This window comes from Lissotriton helveticus, chromosome 8 (assembly GCF_964261635.1).
Source record: "Lissotriton helveticus chromosome 8, aLisHel1.1, whole genome shotgun sequence".
Taxonomy (NCBI): Eukaryota; Metazoa; Chordata; class Amphibia; order Caudata; family Salamandridae; genus Lissotriton; species Lissotriton helveticus.
Window position 1 is genome coordinate 1,426,725,019 of NC_136069.1, and position 17,672 is coordinate 1,426,742,690.

Genomic DNA, 17,672 nt, shown 5'->3' on the forward strand with positions numbered 1-17,672 from the left:
TATGTATACACTGAGAGACCCAGTCACACATGTCTCCATGCAGTACTGAAACTCACAGATACCAATACGTAGGCACCTAGGGACACACAGATGCATAGGTGGTATACCTAGGCACACACTGATGCATACGCAGACACAGGCAGAAACACACACATATAAACTTAAAAATAATAGACTAAGAGTGGTTGAAAAAAAGAGAGACACAACTGTTTATATCAGAAGTTAAATGCTTAAAATATGCAATTCAATAGTATATAATGAAAAGCTAAATGTATTCAATTTTTTTCTCCAGACATCTACTTCTACTTAAAATAGAGAGTTACAATGCCGAAAAAATCAAGAAAGAAGAAAGAAACACACACAGGGATATTATTTCCTTGCAACAGAAAAATGAAAGGGACAGCATTTGAACAATGTGGTTAGGGAGAAAGGAAATGCAGGTAAGAAAACTAAGAAGTATCTTAAAATAGTATGTGGAAAACTGCAAAGTGAACAAAAGTAAGTCAATAAAAAGCAAGGTTTTCAATCCAGCTAATAAAGGACAAAAATTAAGTGACATTAAGAGTACTAGATCTTATAAAAAATCAAATTGTTTAACACAAAGACAGAGGCAATTCAAGGAAAGAATGTTTTGTGCTAGGGTAGTTCAGAATCTCATACAAACTATGAATCAGTTTAAAAAGAGAAGAGAAGCAGTCAAACAAAAGGATTGTTATGAAACTGGAGTTGAAAAGGAATTTGCCCTGAAGAGGAAGCTATTTGTGTTGATTCTGAGCAGAATGAGAACACTGGATAAGACAGTGTTGTCTATGAGGTGAAGAGACCGTAAGAAAAGACTACTGAATAGAAGTTGTTTCTGTAAAACTATCACATGGCGAATGGAAGCATACTTTCAGTAGTGAGCCTTCCTTCATCAATGAAAGCTACTTTCTAGAGAACACATTTGTGCATGCAGTTAAAACAACTGATCAATGTTATGAGGTGAAGGATGGTACTCAAATTACAAAAGAGGAGAGGGTTCCTAGGAATGTTGAAGAAGTGATAGTTGAAGAGGTTCTGGAAAGGCGTAGACAGGCCCCTGTGTAAAATGGAACTGTAGCCGTATTTTCAGTGTTCAACAGAACTTATTGATATATGGAAAGTTTCTTATGCATGTTTCTATGCTGAAGACTGAAACAGAAAAGTGTGATTTTGCACGGATTAGATCTACATAAAGTATAAAGTAAACTAATTCACGGGGACATTCACTGACATATCTAACATAGAATGCGGTTTTTGCTCACTAGCATAACAGAGGGAGAAATCAGAGCACAATTAAAGAAAATGAGTAGGGGCAAGGCAGCTGATCCGGACGGACTTTCGGTAGAGGTTTATCATGGGCTATTGGATAGAGTGGTGCCGGTTTTAAAAACTCTTTTTAATAAAATCTATATACAGGCAGCGTAATGAGTTAATTTTTCAAGTTATAGGGGCAATAGATGTTCCAATGGATAAAAAGCTGTCACTTACAATAGTTGCTATAGAAGCCGCCAAGGCATTTGACCAGGTGAATTGGTTCTATCTTTGGGAGACACTGCTTAAATTTGGTTTCCCGGGAAAATTTGTACAGGCTGTTAAATCACTTTATTTTAATCCCCAAGCAAAAGTTTTAGTTAATAGCGCTCTTACAGAGTGGTTTAGTATTTCTAGAGGCACCAGGCAGGGGTGTCCTCTGTCACCATTATTATTTAATCTTTATTGAACCCTTCGTATGTGCTCTCAGGGCAGATCTCCTTATCAGGTCTTATAAAATCACGGATCTAGAGCTTAAGTTTGCCTTATACGCAGATGATCTTCTCATGTATACCTCAAATCCAATATAATCTATTCCTAGGTGGTTTGATTTGGCCTAAATATTTGGCAAGGTCTCGGGATATAGAATCAATAAGGAGAAGACGGATATAATGCAATGGAACTGTGCGAATATACTACAGGGGGCAAGGTGTCAATGAGGTATCTTGGGATTTATCAAGCTCAGACTTTGGCAGATACAGTAAAGATCAGCTGGAATAAGGTGGCTAAAGAGCTTGGCAGTTTACTGTTACGTTTTGTTAACCTTCCATTGAATATTTACGGGAGAGTCAACCTCGATAAAATGGTCATTTTGCCCAAACTAACTTTTTTGTTTAACTCAATTCCATTATCTTTCAGTACTAAGGATATTGCTACACTTCAGGGTAAAATTGGGTCTTTTATATGGGCCACACAAACTCCGAGAATTGCTTTGAAGAAGCTCAGGAGAGGGTTAAGATTGGGGGGGGCTTGCTTTATCTGATTTACTCCTGTATTGTCATGCATTCCATTTTAAGAATTTTAGAATCCTGGCTAACAAAGTTGATTCTTCGTCTCTAGGCCTACTATTTCAGGCCTTGTTAATTGATGTACCGCAAGGGCAGGAGTTTTTTTTACATAAATTTGGTGATCCCAAATTTTTTAAGAAAGTCTGACTTAAGATCTTGCGACCAGCACTTAATAACTGGATTTATGGTAGAAGGGCTCTGAAAATCCCATACTATGCTGTACCGGCCCCAATCTGTGGTTCCCCCGGCACTCCAGAATGCCTTCAGGACCAACTATGCCAGCCACTTAGATTAGCAGGTTTCAGAGTCTGGGGAGATTTTCAGAAGGACTCGCAGTTGATTAGTTAGGAGGCCCTCTCCGGCTTGACAGGTGGAACCCTGACAAGGTTTAAGTTTTACCAGTTATCCTCATGGTGGGCAACACAGTCATGGGTGTGGTCAATGTAAGTCCTAAATCCAATTCAGTGTCCAGAACAGATATGTGGAAACGTGAAGTTTCATTTTGGTATGGGGCCCTACTGGAAGCTGGGGATTGTCCGGATTCGGAAGTTTGGAAACTCTGGGACAGTGTTTTTGGGGAGAAGTGGAGGTAATATGGAAACTCTGGTGTGACTCCTTTTTCATGTTACAGGCTGTGGTGAAACCAGACACACTCAAGAGGAACCACCTTTACACTATTTACAGAGTTTATTGGACCCCTAAGAAACTATCAAAAGTAACTAGGGGGATATTTTGCTGCCCCAGATGTAAGCTCTCTTCAGCAGACGATTTCCATATGTTTTTGGACTGTCCAAGAATTCAGCTTTGTTGGACTGAGGTATGTGAGTTCCTTGAGGATGTGCTGCTCCAGCGGATTGAGGTTAGTCCAAGGTTAATCTTTTTTGGTCCAATGTCCGACTATGGTATGAATACTTTGGTTTCAAAATTTGTGTTCTACGTAATAACCATTGCCAGAAGGGAAATATGCAGGGCTTGGAAATCTGAAACTCCTCCTGCCTTTGCGGACTGCCTGAAGCACATATTCTTGATTCGCCAATCTGACATGGCATGTGATGAAAAGAGTACACATACGATCTGGGCAGCTCTAGTGGCCTGGAGGGAAAGATATGTTGGTCCAATGATTATTCCAGGGTGCTGTTGGCCCGGTCCTTCCTAGTAACACACGGTTTCCCAGGTGCTGTGATCGGGAGTGGGATTGGGAATCAGCTTTACTTTGAGGGATGATTTCGCTCCTCTGCCGCTGGCATTACATAGGGGCGGCATCAACTGTGTCAGCTGAGAAGGTGTGGAGGAATCCATTTAGTATGTACCCGCAGGCTTGTATGAGGACAAAAAAAAAGATATATGGAAAGTTTCCTATGCATGTTTCTATGCTGAAGACTGAAACAGAAAAGTGTGATTTTGCACGGATTAGATCCACATAAAGTATAAAGTATACTAATTCACAGGGACATTCACTGACGTATCTAACAAAGAATGTGTGCAAAGTATCTTTCATTCCTTCAGAATGTTGGCTGTTCATTACTCATGAAATGCAAACTTTAGTTTTGAGGCTTTCCTGTGTGAAACTTCCTTCCTTATGCATAGGACAAAAGACTAGAGCTCTTTTACATATACATTAGCAGAGGTAGAAAAGGGTTGTTCAGTTGTTCAGTTTATTTGGTCCTGAACAGGGGTGTTGGGAAAATGAATAGTTGGTCACTGGAGGTATAGAGGAACAGGAATCTGCCATTAGTATTGATAACTTTATACAAGAGATTCTGAAGTTTTACCAGTTTCTTCAGATAAACTGAACTTTGTTTGTAATTGTTGTCGACGCACTCACTACAAAAGCCAAACTCACTATGTTGTTCTGTACTCAAACATTGAACAGAGATAAGTGGCAAGAATTTGCTGTATATTTATATGTAGAGGAATGCTTTGATTTGCCCACACAGCAAATTATATGTAAGTATTGCAATCATAAGTCAGAGGAAAACAAAATGCCGGCCAGAGCAATACATAACAAATTAGAACTAGTATAAATTCCAGAATTTTAGTTTTTTTAATTAAAAGTTTATGAATCACTTATCATACAATGTATGCATCCTTTTCAAGCAATAGTTCGTATGGAACCAAAGACAGGGAAGCTGCCACTAACTGAGCTACAGAAAGGCCTTAATGGTAGAGTTGTCTACTTACCTTTAGATTTTAAACAAAATATTGAAACTGTAGGGTTAGAGAGAGCTATTGATGAACATATTATCATTCTAGTAAATGGTTTGCCTACCAATAACAAACAAATCTGGAAAGGGTTAGTGGATGCTAGTAAAGTAAAAAAAAAGAGACATTATACCTGGAACAAAATAATATTCATTACAAAAATCTCTCTATATGTGGACGATGTAAGATTACCATCAAGGGGACAGATTGAAAAAGTGGATCGATCCAGATCAGAAGAAATTTATGAACACTACATTGTCCAGCCCCTGCATTCTAAAGAAATTATTGGTGATGCTATTGATTGCTTACAGATGATACAAGCAATAGGAGTGTCTTTAGAGGCTTCACTGTATTTCACTACTGTTTCCTACTGGACCAAGAGGCCACTCTAATGACCACCCCACACAAATACCAGTAGCTGAATAGTGATGCACCATGTTTTATTAAAAGGATCCTATATGTTTCCAGTGTATTCAATACATATTCCATTTACTGTCTGAGATTGACTTGTCTGGACTATCATATGCTGTTAACAATAATACTGAAGTCTGGAGTTGATCTTCAATATCTCTCCGCAAAGGAATTTGTTGACAAAGTTCATGGAAAAGTTAAAAAGGTAGAATGCAACTCAACTAATTTTATGGCGTGCCAACGGGTCACTGACTACTGCTATCATCGTCATGGAGAACTGAAATGTATGTTGAGGACCCTAGATGCACCTACTTAGTTTCTGACACCCAGTTGTGCTAAGTATGCATGTGACAACCTACTTGCCTTATAGCAAAATAAAAAATTAAGAACATCAATGCGAAGACAGCAGGAGAACTTTGCTCTTTGGATCCTGCTAATGTTTGTAGATATTTTCACCACAGGTGTCAAACCATGCCGTCTTTTATCTGCAACAAAACAAATCCTCCTCTTGGCAAAGTAAATGATTTCTTTTGTCTAAAGGGTACCAAGCAAGAGGTGCTCTCATATTCACATGCTGTTATGGACAAAACTCGGACCTACATTTGGAACAGACAGTGATGTGTCTATACTCTCTTTCATAGAACAGTATATGCCATGTGCCATCCCCAAAGACAGTGGTTAAAAAGGTCTGAGGCACCTAATTCTGCACTTTCAAACAAATAGATGTGGGACGTAATGTTGCCAAAAATACAGATGCACAAGAAACCTTTACACAAAATATCAGTTTGGTTTCCACAGCCTGTCATTTCCCAAAGAAGAATGAACAGTTTTTATCTGCACTCAGACATAAACTGACACAAAAATCACTGAAAAACAAACACATACACCTCAGAGGAATAGAGGCCTCCAAGTATATTAATGACTATAGCCTTGTGATTCTCAAAATGTGGAATGCTGATATAGATATAAAATTTGTTGCAAACGACTCCATAGCTGTTGTTCGCTATGTCTCTTCATATACTACAAAGTCAGAGAAGACAGAAATGAAGAAGTTGTGGAAGAATTCAGCAGAAAAGACTCTAACAAAGACATTGTACAGCCTCAATCTGAAAATGATTTCCCATAGAGAGATAAGGTCCTATGAGCGCTGTGGTCATTTGTTCTAAAAGTCAATGGGAATTGTTTGCGTAAGTCTAGGCCTAGCAAGCATGCGTAATAAAGTAAAGTGCATATATTGTGAAATCAAATATGTTGGACACATACTATCCAAAAGGAGTCCTCATCCAGAAAACATGTGCCATTATGAACCACATCAGAACTACAGATATAGAAGTAATTTAACAAAAAACATATCTGACAGTTCTTTGGTCAGACATGCAAAAGGATATCTAATTAATCACAGAAAACATAGTTGCCAAACTCCAGATAAAAGAGAGTTTTTCCATTTGGCACTTCCACAACTCTTCAAGCCTTGGTGTGCTGAATTGGGATTATTAGGAGATTATACTGCTATGAAGATTCTTACAACACAGTGAAAGACAGTATTCAGTGTTAAGACTTTCCAAACTATTTTCAAATGTTAAATGATGAGATTGAACAGGAAGAAACTATTTCTGCTGAGATAGCTAAGTAAAGTTAACAAAGCAGACAAAGATCTGGAACACTGAGCCAAGATCCTCCTGGCCAACCAATTTTTGAAAAATGAAGCTGCAATTAAAAAGAATGAGGTGGAAAGCGCAATGGAACAAGTGAGACAGGAAAGTATTCATTTCGAACAGTTAGTTGGAAAAATGTATATGGAAGTAACAGAGAAACTAGAGCTGGATTCCCCCAAGAGAAGAAAGAATGTACATTCTAATCATTTAAGCCAATACTGTTGTTCATTAGTGGTCAACTGGGAATGGGAAAGCTGTTTATTTAAATTCTCACCACTTACCTACAGAATAAAATGTATCATGTGTAGTAACAGCACCACTGGATTTGCTGCAAACCACATTAAAGGAATTACTTTACATCGACTACGTATGCTACCTATTGGACATGTCAATATACTAGAATACCAGAAGTTATCCGGTAAAGCTTGTCGGGCGTCTCAGGAGGACTGAAGAAAGTGAAGTTTTTAATTATCGATGAGGTGAGCATGGTCTCAGACTTATTGCTTGCCTTTGTACACTCAAGAGTGCAACAGAGTTTAAAAGCAGAGTATGAAGTTCTGTTTGAAGGAAAGCATTTAGGTGTCTTTGGTGACCTGCAGCTACTTACCCCTTTAAACAACAGCCTGTTTTCAAGACACTTCTCCATGATGAAACTGAGAATTATTTGGGAAGTATTGGCAATGTAAAAATTTGACTAAACTTCCAATACAAGAAACTACTTAAAAATATGTGTCAAGCATCTGACCGGGAATGCAGAAATATTCTAGACTAGAAGTTCTGACAACGGAAGGGAAACATTACTAAGAAATTCATTTTTATCAATAAGCTCCTCTAACAACACAGCAGCGGAGTTAATGTTCTATTTTATTGAGAGGAAATCCATATTCTGTTTAATTCCTACATTTCAGGAGTGCTCCAATTTAAATGAAGAATTACTAAAACAGGAGAAAGAACACATTTTTGAAATTATAGCAGTCGTCAAAATAGAAAAGCAGTAGGTGGCAGTACTGATAAGTGGAAAACAACGAACAAAATTGGATTCATTGGAGAAATTTCGGGCATATTATCAAGGACAGGCGATACATTATCGCCGCTTTTATCGGCAGGAAACTGCCGATAAAGCGGCGATAATGGCCTTGATAATATGCTCTATTAATTCCAATCGAAGCCCAAGATAGATGTGAACACATCTAACATGGGCTTCGATTGGAATTCATAGAGCATATTATCAAGGCCATTATCGCCGCTTTATCGGCAGTTTCCTGCTGATAAAAGCGGCGATAATGTATCGTCTGTCCTTGATAATATGCCCCTCTGTATCCACGACTGCATGATTTGAAAAGTATGTATGGGTATGCAAAAACTGTAGCGTAATTCTGTGGCTTATTTTAAATGTTGTGGAATGATTAGTAAATGGTGCAATGGGTAAAATGATTGATTTTACTAATTTTACAAACAGGTATGATGTTGAATACTTAGTCATAATATTTGATCCGATTGATGGCGTGAGGCAAATTAGCCGATGTGTTGTGAATTGTTTGCTTGTAAAGGACTTATATGTCTGGTGGCAGCAGTTCCCTCTCTCTCTCTCTCTCTCTCTCTCTCTCTCTCTCGTGTATGCTGTATTTATCCATAAATCACAAGGTTCAAGTGCAGACACAGCTTTTATTAATATTGGCAGTACTTTATTTAAATATGGTATGTCATATGCAGCATTGACTCGAGTTAAACCATTGTCTGGTTTGCTTTTAGTTGATTTTGATGAAAGGAAAGTTAGTGCCAATGCAAGGTATATCAGAGAGTACAATCTTATTAGATGTACATACCCTCCTCATTAAGTCAGAATCTCATTTATGAAAAACATATAATCTGTTAAAAGCAGAAGCTTACAAAAATCAACAGATGTTGCTGCAAAAAAGGAAGAGAAGAAGAATAAGGAAGGTGTTATGAAGAAAAGACTAGAGAATGAGGGAGGCATTGTATGCTACTAGTTGTCAAACCAGTCTGGTGTCAACTGGTATGCTAATGTTGTTCTGAATGTACCTTTTCATTTACCACATCTTAGAAATGCAACAGATCAGAAACCACAGAAGAGAATTTGTTCTGCACTATGTGGTTTGCTGCAACTTTTACATAGTGATGGAACTGTACTGCATGTGGCTTTGGGTCTTCGAGATCTAGTAGATATATGTAGTGGATCAGTAGTATTTACTCAATACAGTCAACAAGATACTCAGCAATGTATAAGGTCATCCATGGCGTTTTAGAAGACGAAGAAATAAGTAATGCCTTATTGAGCAGTGTTACACATGGAACCATGAGTGTGAAGATTGCTCTTTTTTGTCTACCAGTCAAATACATTCTGAAAGATTTCTGTACTTAACACCACTGGATTCCAATCGTTTGCCTTTTCACATTTTTATCAAAAAGGTTCCTCAAAATACGACCTGCCCAAATTGTCGATCAGATGTTATGTCTACATTGCATATACGCAGAAGTGGGAAATACACTTATTTACCCTAAAACATTGAAGAGCATATAGATCTAAATTGGAAACTGAAATTTAAAACTTAAAAGCTGGTCATATATCAATTTGTGGAAGAACTCACACTGCTTTGGCTATCAGCTTTTACTAAGGAATTATTGTAAAACTGGATAATATACTGTTTATTAAAAGAGTGAAATTGCATAAGAGAATGCAATGACAGCAACCCTAAATGCAAACAAAAACTGCCTTTCAAACATCAGAATTCTTACCTCTTGTTTCCTCAACCAAAGTTGTAAGTACGATTTCTGATTAACAAAAGTGGTGTACAGTATTTCTTCTATGTTTATCTTCAGTGTTGAAAGCATAATTCGGCCTACCAGGGGTGATGTTTTTAAAAGGATCTCCAACATTCAAATGTGCCTTATATCTATTAGTAGTATTGAACCAATTACAATAACAAAACAGTTATTTTTCACATATGTTTGTTGAGATTTGCTCAGTAACTTTAGCTAAAACAATTAAATAATTGTAGGGTAGTGCAATATATTGTGCCACTTAATTATAGTGATATACAGTATACTTTTTTTTTACAATTTATGTGATTGTTTTTCCCCACTGTTCAAGGATGGATCTTTATACAATGTATATGACGTACATGTAAAAAAGGTGAGAACACAAAAAATAGAAAATGTAATGTTTTACTATAATGTGATACACTCTTCCAGCATAAGCAACATGTACTGTTTTGTTTCTGGAGTTTTGTGAATATATTACTAACTTATATTTAATGTATTTAACTTTTTCAGCAGTGGTTGGAGTTATACATCTTTAGATGTGTCACCATACCTGACGTATAAAATGCACTTCACATGATTTGTCACCACTTTACTTTGCCCAGAGAGTTTAGTAAAAAAAAAGTCCTATGCAATTGATTGCTGCTTTGCTGCATAAAAAAATCTACTGTTTTATTTATAATACGAACTGCATTACAAAAACAAAAGGTTTATTGTAGAGTTTTGCAAAAAGTCCTACTATATCATATTTATGTTCTTTTTCTTTTTAAACTGATGAATGACAGTATCTATGGGAGTAAAGACATTTTCTAATTACTTCTTTCTGTGTAGGTCAACAAACGTACTTTGTCAAGGTATACATCAAAAGACAGCCTTATTCAGCCACTTAAACTTCTATATACACACACCTATACAATCACTAACACATCCAGCCACTATGCCATGTAATCATTGAGATACCTAATCACTCACCCATACAGTGACTAGAGTTACAAACGCATCCACTCACTCATCCAGTCACTCATAAAGCCAGTTAGTCACCAATACATCTGCTAAACTAACCGGTGAGTCACCGATATAGATAATGACAGTCTATCACATAGTCACTGACACAATCACTCACTCACCTGCACAGTCACCAACAGGTGCACTCACTCACTTATACATACACTCATGCACTGACTCGCACACCCATACAGTTATTTATTCACTTCCACTTAGTCACGTACACAATCACTAAGACTCTCAGTCACTCTCCAATATAACTAATGATATACCCATTAACTCTCCCATAGAGTTACAAGCACATCCACTCACTCACCTAAACACTTATTCTGGTACCCGCTAAGTCACCTACACAGCTATTAATAGCCAACCAGTCACCCATACAGCAAATTACACACATACACAGTCTCCCATCCAGTCACTGGCACAGTCACTAACTCACCTTCTATAGGCACTCGCACACCCACTCAGTCACTCATGCAGACACTCACACACCCACTCACCCATACATCTACTCAGTCAGCTATACAATCACTAACATACATAATCACTACCCATTTGAGCACTGGCACACCCAATCATTCACCCATACAGCTTCTAACATGCCCACTCACTCATTCATACAACCTTTCATTCACCCACTATATCATCCATACAATCACTAACACACCCAATCATTTTCCCATGTAACTAATGACACACCCAATCACTCACCCATACGGACATTCACACACCGATTCACTAACACATACACCCACTCATACACCCTCTCTTTCACAATCTATAGTCATTGACACCCCCACTCACTTGCCTATATAATCACACTCTAATTTACAACCCCATAAAGCCACTCCCACATCCAATATTACACCCACTTAATTCCCCATAAAGCACTCATGCATCCACTCACTCACCCTTACAGTAACTCACTTACGTATTCATGTACCCATACTACTCACATACCCACTCACTCAACAATTCAGCTACTCATGCACCCACTCATGTACCCATACAAACATTCACATATGCTCACACCCACACAGACACTCATACACCCATACAGGCACGCAGACAACTGATCAATCAACAATATATACCCACACATGTACCCACTAACCAACCCATACAGCCACTTCCACACCAACTGAAAGACTGATACAGACTTTAGACAGCCTAATCAGTGACCCATACATTCACTGATACACCTAATCACTCACTTATGCTGTCAGTCATGAACCTACTGAAGCATTAATACCGATAGACCCACTGATTCAACATTACACCTAGGTTTATGTATGTATATATATATATATATATATATATATATATATATATATATATATATATATATATATTACCTACTGGCGGTCGCCAGTAGGTATATACAGTTAGGATTTTTTCCCTATGGGATTTTTGAAAATTCTATGTCTAATAACTTTTGCGTTTGTGGACGGAATTGGCTGAAATTTTCTGGAAAATGGAACATTTTGTTTCTGAGCAGCCCTTGAAAATTTGGGGGGGTTTCGTCAAGGGGGGGCCCAGAAAAAAGGGGGGTCCCAAAACGTGTTTTTAACATTGAGTTTTCCATAGGGCGGTTGGCCTCACTTTTAGGCCGAACGGCTGAATGGATTTGCACGAAACTTGGCAAAATTGTAGGGACTGGTAGCCCGATGTGCCTTTTGTAGGTCTCAATATATGTGCTCCAGTGGATTTTGAGAAATTAACGTTTAAAAAAAGATATATATCTGTAACAGCGGACCGGGCAGCGCCCCGGTTCGCGGACCGGGGCGCGTACCGGAACTTCGCGTAGCGAAGCTGATTGGCTCTCCGGTGTCTGTCAACATTCTAAACAGTCCGGAGCGGCCGCCATCTTGTCTCTCGGTAGGATTGAGAGACAAGAGGAGGCCAAAACAAAGGGGGAAATAACCATAAGGGGGCATAGTAGATCCTCCCTGACCCCCTAGGTTTAATGTGGAGGCTTTAAAAGGGCCCCGCGGGGCAAAAAAAATAAATATATTTTTTTGTTTTTTTGCGTGGGTAGCGCCCGGTCCGCGAACCGGGAAGCGTTCTAGGCAGCGTACTACAATGAAAAATGAATGATAGACTTTTCAAATGCTGTATGTTAATTGATTGTTGGTTTTGTTGATTATTTTTTATTTTCTTTATTTTTTAAGCATTTTTTTTATTGTGATTGTGTTTCATAATTTATTAAACTTTCTACCATTTCATTGTCAGAAATTTCATAATTATCATTGAATATACATTGTAGTCTCTGAGGGTGTAAAATGTCCTCATTTTCAAGGAGGTTATCTACTGCTTGTACACATTGCAGTAGTTCTTTGTCTAAAGTTTCATCGAAAAATTCAATATCATTTTCATCAATGATTTCTTGGCTGCTCTCTTGCAGGACAATTTGAAATTCAACTTTCTGTTCGCCTTCCATTTTGCCTGAAATTTAGATTAAAAAAATATATATTAGTAGAGATAGGGCACTGTTGGGATTAATTTTAGATAGGCAGTTTTTATCAGTGAATTTATCTTTGGGCAGTGTATAGTATCAGAGTGGAAGTAGGAATATAAAAAAGTGTATGTGATTTAACGTAAGTAAATTTATAATTATACAAGAGAAGCCTAACTCCATCAATAACTATAACAGAGAAGTCTATCTAAATCTATAACTACTACAGAGGGATAGTATATAACTATCAGAAAAAGTTTACCATATTAACTTATAGTGCACAATATACTTCAGTTTTAAAAATAAAAACTTACCTTTAGAAAGAAGTTGAAGGAATTAGTGAAAATCCTATTGAAATGTACACCAAGAAGTAGTAGTCAAAATGGCTGTGTTTTCTTCTCTTCCTTTATATATATTCAGGTATATAACCAATGAAATGTAAGGTAAAAAAAGTAGAAAATGAAAGTAACATATTAATTGGTTGTCAATTCCAACACTTCAGATGTGTTTTGTGAAGTAATTTACCTCACGGTATGTAGAGAGGTCTACAGGCTAAATGGCTAAATGGAATTCCAATCAAATTTGTGAAAATGGTAGGGATTGGTATGTAGTATGAGCTAATCTATATTTGGTGAAATTGTCTCCAGTGGCTTTTCTGTGAACTACTTTCCCACCTTTTTTGATGGTGCGCTTCCCAGGGAGCGACCCGGTACGCGAACCGTTGAGCGCCCCGGTTCGCGAACCTTAAGCGTTACGGGAGTCCACCATTTTGTGTTTCGGTCGAATTAAGATACAAGATGGAGGGCAAATAATGTTCAGAATGGGCAGAAGGGGGCACGGTAGACTTATCTTGACCCCCTAGGTTTTGTGAGGGTGGCTGAGGAGGCTTATATGTGCGAAAAAAAAACATTTTTTTTAAAACTTTCGCGAGGTTAGCTCCCGGTTCGCGTACCGGGTAGCGCCCCAGGGAGCGTACTTTGTTGAAAATTAGTGAAAAATGTTAGAGTAAAATAATAATTGTGAGTGATCAGATGTAGGGTAGCTCTGAGAAGAGCTTTTGGGTTTATGGTACATTTAGGTACTTATAAGTAGGTACCAATGCACAGTCTTAAATTCAGAGTGAAAATTCTGTTGCCCTCATCTGAGAAGTGAACTCCATCTCCTCTGTAGATATCTTGCATGTAGTAACGCAAGTTATTGTTGTACATGGAGCCCATTCCATGGTCTCTCATGTAAGCTGAAACAGATTTGTTTACATGCTTCCTCGACTTCTCAATTTGTGGACAAAATTGGTTTGACCACCTCCATTTCTGTCTTTGGCATATATTTGAATATACCAAGGCAGTCTGAGGAAAAAGTGCCATCAATTGCTCAAAGGTGTCCTTTAAAAGCATTTCCAGACCTACCCCAGTCAAAGTGCCCAAATCATTACCTCCACAGTGCACAATTAACAGGTCAGGTTTGGGCAAATGCATAAAGGTTTTCACCAATGGTATCAATTGGTGACATTTTAATCCTCTGTGGCCAAACCACTTAATTTCCACATCTTGTAAATTGAGGTTAGGTAAATTCCTGTTTTCAGCGTACCTTTGAGCCCAGTGAATATAACTATGTCCAACAATCCAGACAGAAAACATGGTGAGAGAAGGTTCTCCTGCAGTCAGATGAAGTGTGGCAATGAAATGGCAGTTGAAAAAATGAGAGTTTAAAATGAAAAAAACTGTGGAGTTTCTGTGTTCATGAAGCAGTAACAGTGATTGGTGGATTTTGATTGCTGAAAACAGAAAGTTAGGGTGCACGGATGAGTTATTTGAAAGATGTATTTTGAATGGTCAATAAAAAATCATTAAATGAAAGAATGCACTGGATATGCAGGTGCACTGAGAGTTCAGAGTTCAATTGCAACATTGTTGTGTGAACTTGCAAACACCAGAGGTCTTCCAAGAGGTGGTTGCTATGCAAAAAAGGCAGAAAGGGCAGAGGGGGGAAGGGTTTTCATTTGAAAAAAAGTGAGGGAAGAGTTTTGATTGGGTGACATGAGAGATATGTATGAAGAATTACAGCATTTCTGTGCTTTTGATAGCTGCAGACTCTGGAGTGCATACCTTTTGCTCTGCTGAAGACAAATTGGTGTGTTTCTGAGACTGTTTTCAAACTCAAAGTATTTGCTAAGGTGAGAAAATATTTCTTTAATTTAGATAGAGAATAGTGTGCTTTAAGGAGAAAATTATGAATTATGTGGCGCAAATTGCTTGTAAATATGCTCCCACCTGTGCATGGAAAATTTAGATTTTGAATGTTTGTGTTACATAGCCATGTTAAAAGTGATACAAACATGCTGCAAAGGCAATTAAAAAACGTTTTTATGTGTCTTAAGGACATTTTAAGTAATTTTCCCATGTGCAGTGTTTTGAAATTATGATTTGAAAATCGTTTTTGGGGAAAAGGAATTGTTTTTAAATTTATGACAAGGACATAATGGTGTATGCTTCTTTATAAGGCAATTGACTGTCCCTGATGTTATTTTTCCCATTTTAATGTAAGACCTTTCTCTGTGGCGCAAATTGCTTGTAAATATGCTCCCACCTGTGCATGGCAAATTTAGATTTTAAATGTTTGTGTTACATAGCCATGTTAAAAGTGACCCAACCATGCTGGAAAGGCAATAAAAAACACTTTCATGTGTCTTAAGGACATTTTAAGTAATTTCCCTGTGGGCAGTGTTTTCAAATTATGAATTGAAAATCGTTTTTGAGGTAAAGGAATGTTGTTAAAATTTATGTGCGCCATATGCCCCCAAATTTCTTTTTCAGGGGTGCAGCAGGGTGTTATTGAGACACCCCTGCACCTTTGGAAAAATTCCTAATTTGCGATGAGCTAATTGCTAATCGCAAATTGCACCTTCTTTCATATGGGCATCCTGGCGCATGGAAATGAATGGGTAATTTGCAATTAGCAATTTGCTCATCGCAAATTTGGAATGGTAAAGAATCGCTATTTATTCCTTAAAATTCGCTATTTTGGAAAAGCAAAATAGTTATATGATACATATGGCGGTTGATGTCTAACAAGATAAGAAGCTTAGGGATACATTTATGATGACTGGCGCAATGAAGTGGACATCACTTACTTCATTGGTAGAGCTTTACATGTATTATGTCCTCTGTATTCTTCATCAAGCGTAACTTTAATCTGCAATCCTGAGTAGGCCTCACCTTAAACAAACCTCTGGATAGGCCACATCTTATCGTCATCCTGAATTAATCATTTAAAATGCTAGGGACAGATTTATGATAGGTGTATGCCTCTTTTGCGCCACTTACAAAACACTGTCCATGGGGAAATGACTTAAAATGTCCTTAAGACACATGAATGTGTTTTTTTAAAGCGTTTGCAATTTTTTTGGGTCACTTTTAACATGGCTATGTGACTCAAACAGTCAAAATCGAAATTCACCATGCACAGGTGGGAGCATATTTACAAGGAATGTGCTCCATGGGGAAAGGTCTTATAATGTAATATGGGAAAAATGACATCAGAGACACTGAAATGCCTTATAGAGAAGCATACACCATTATGTCCTTGTCATAAATTTGCAAACCATTACTTTTCCCCAAAAACGATTTTCAAATCATAATTTGAAAACACTGCACATGTGGAAATGACTTAAAATGTCCTTAATTCAAAATTTGCTATTCCTTATTTTGCGATTGCACTGAAGGATTTGCAAATTTTGCGATTCCTTAAATGCAATGTATCAAACAAAAAATATGTTAAAAATGACATTAAGGATTTGGAAACTACCACCAACTTCTAGTTTGTGGTAATTTGCGAATTCTTTTCAAAAAGCATTTTTTTCCAAAAAACAAAAGGTGCCATATGACGCCAATACATGTCCTTAGGGCATGTATGTGTGCCATATGCCCCCAAATTTCTTTTTCAGGGGTGCAGCAGGGTGTTCTTGAGATACCCCTGCACCCTTGAAAAAATTCCTATTTTGTGATGAGCTAATTGCTAATCGCAAATTGCAACCTTCATTCCTATGAGCATCCTAGCCCATGGAAATGAATGGGTAATTTGCAATTAGCAATTTGCTCATTGCAAATTAGGAATGGTAAAGAATTGCTATTTATTCCTTAAAATTCGCTATTTAGGAAATGCAAAATAGTTTGATGGTACATATGGTGGTTCATCTGTAACAAGATAAGAAGCTTAGGGATACATTTATGATGACTGGCAAAATAAAGTGCAAATCACTTACTTCATTGGTAGGCCTTTACATGTATTATCTCTTCTGTATTCTTCATCAAGCGTAACTTTAATCTGCAATCCTGAGTAGGCCTCACCTTAAACAAACCTCTGGATAGGCCACACCTTATCGTCATCCTGGATTAATCATTTAAAATGCTAGGGACAGATTTATGATAGGTGTATGCCTCTTTTGCGCCACTGTGCGTCACTTTTATGATGCAGCGGCGGTGCAAAAGATTTGCTATGAGGCGACAAAATTACAAATTGATGCATTTAGGCAGATATGTCATGGTGTAAAAAAAACGTACCACATGAAACCGATGCAGCAGTGATGCAAAAGATGCACCATGTTGCAAGACAGGCCTCACTTGGGGCCATATGTATCAAGCTAATTAGCATTCGCAAAGATCAAAATTCTGCGAATTTCGGCCTTTGCGAATGCTAATTAGACAAATGGTATGTATCAAACAAGTTTGATGCAAAATAAGGAATAGCAAAATTTGCTATTCCTTATTTTGCGATTGCACTGAAGGATTTGCAAATTTTGTGATTATTTAAATGCAATGTATA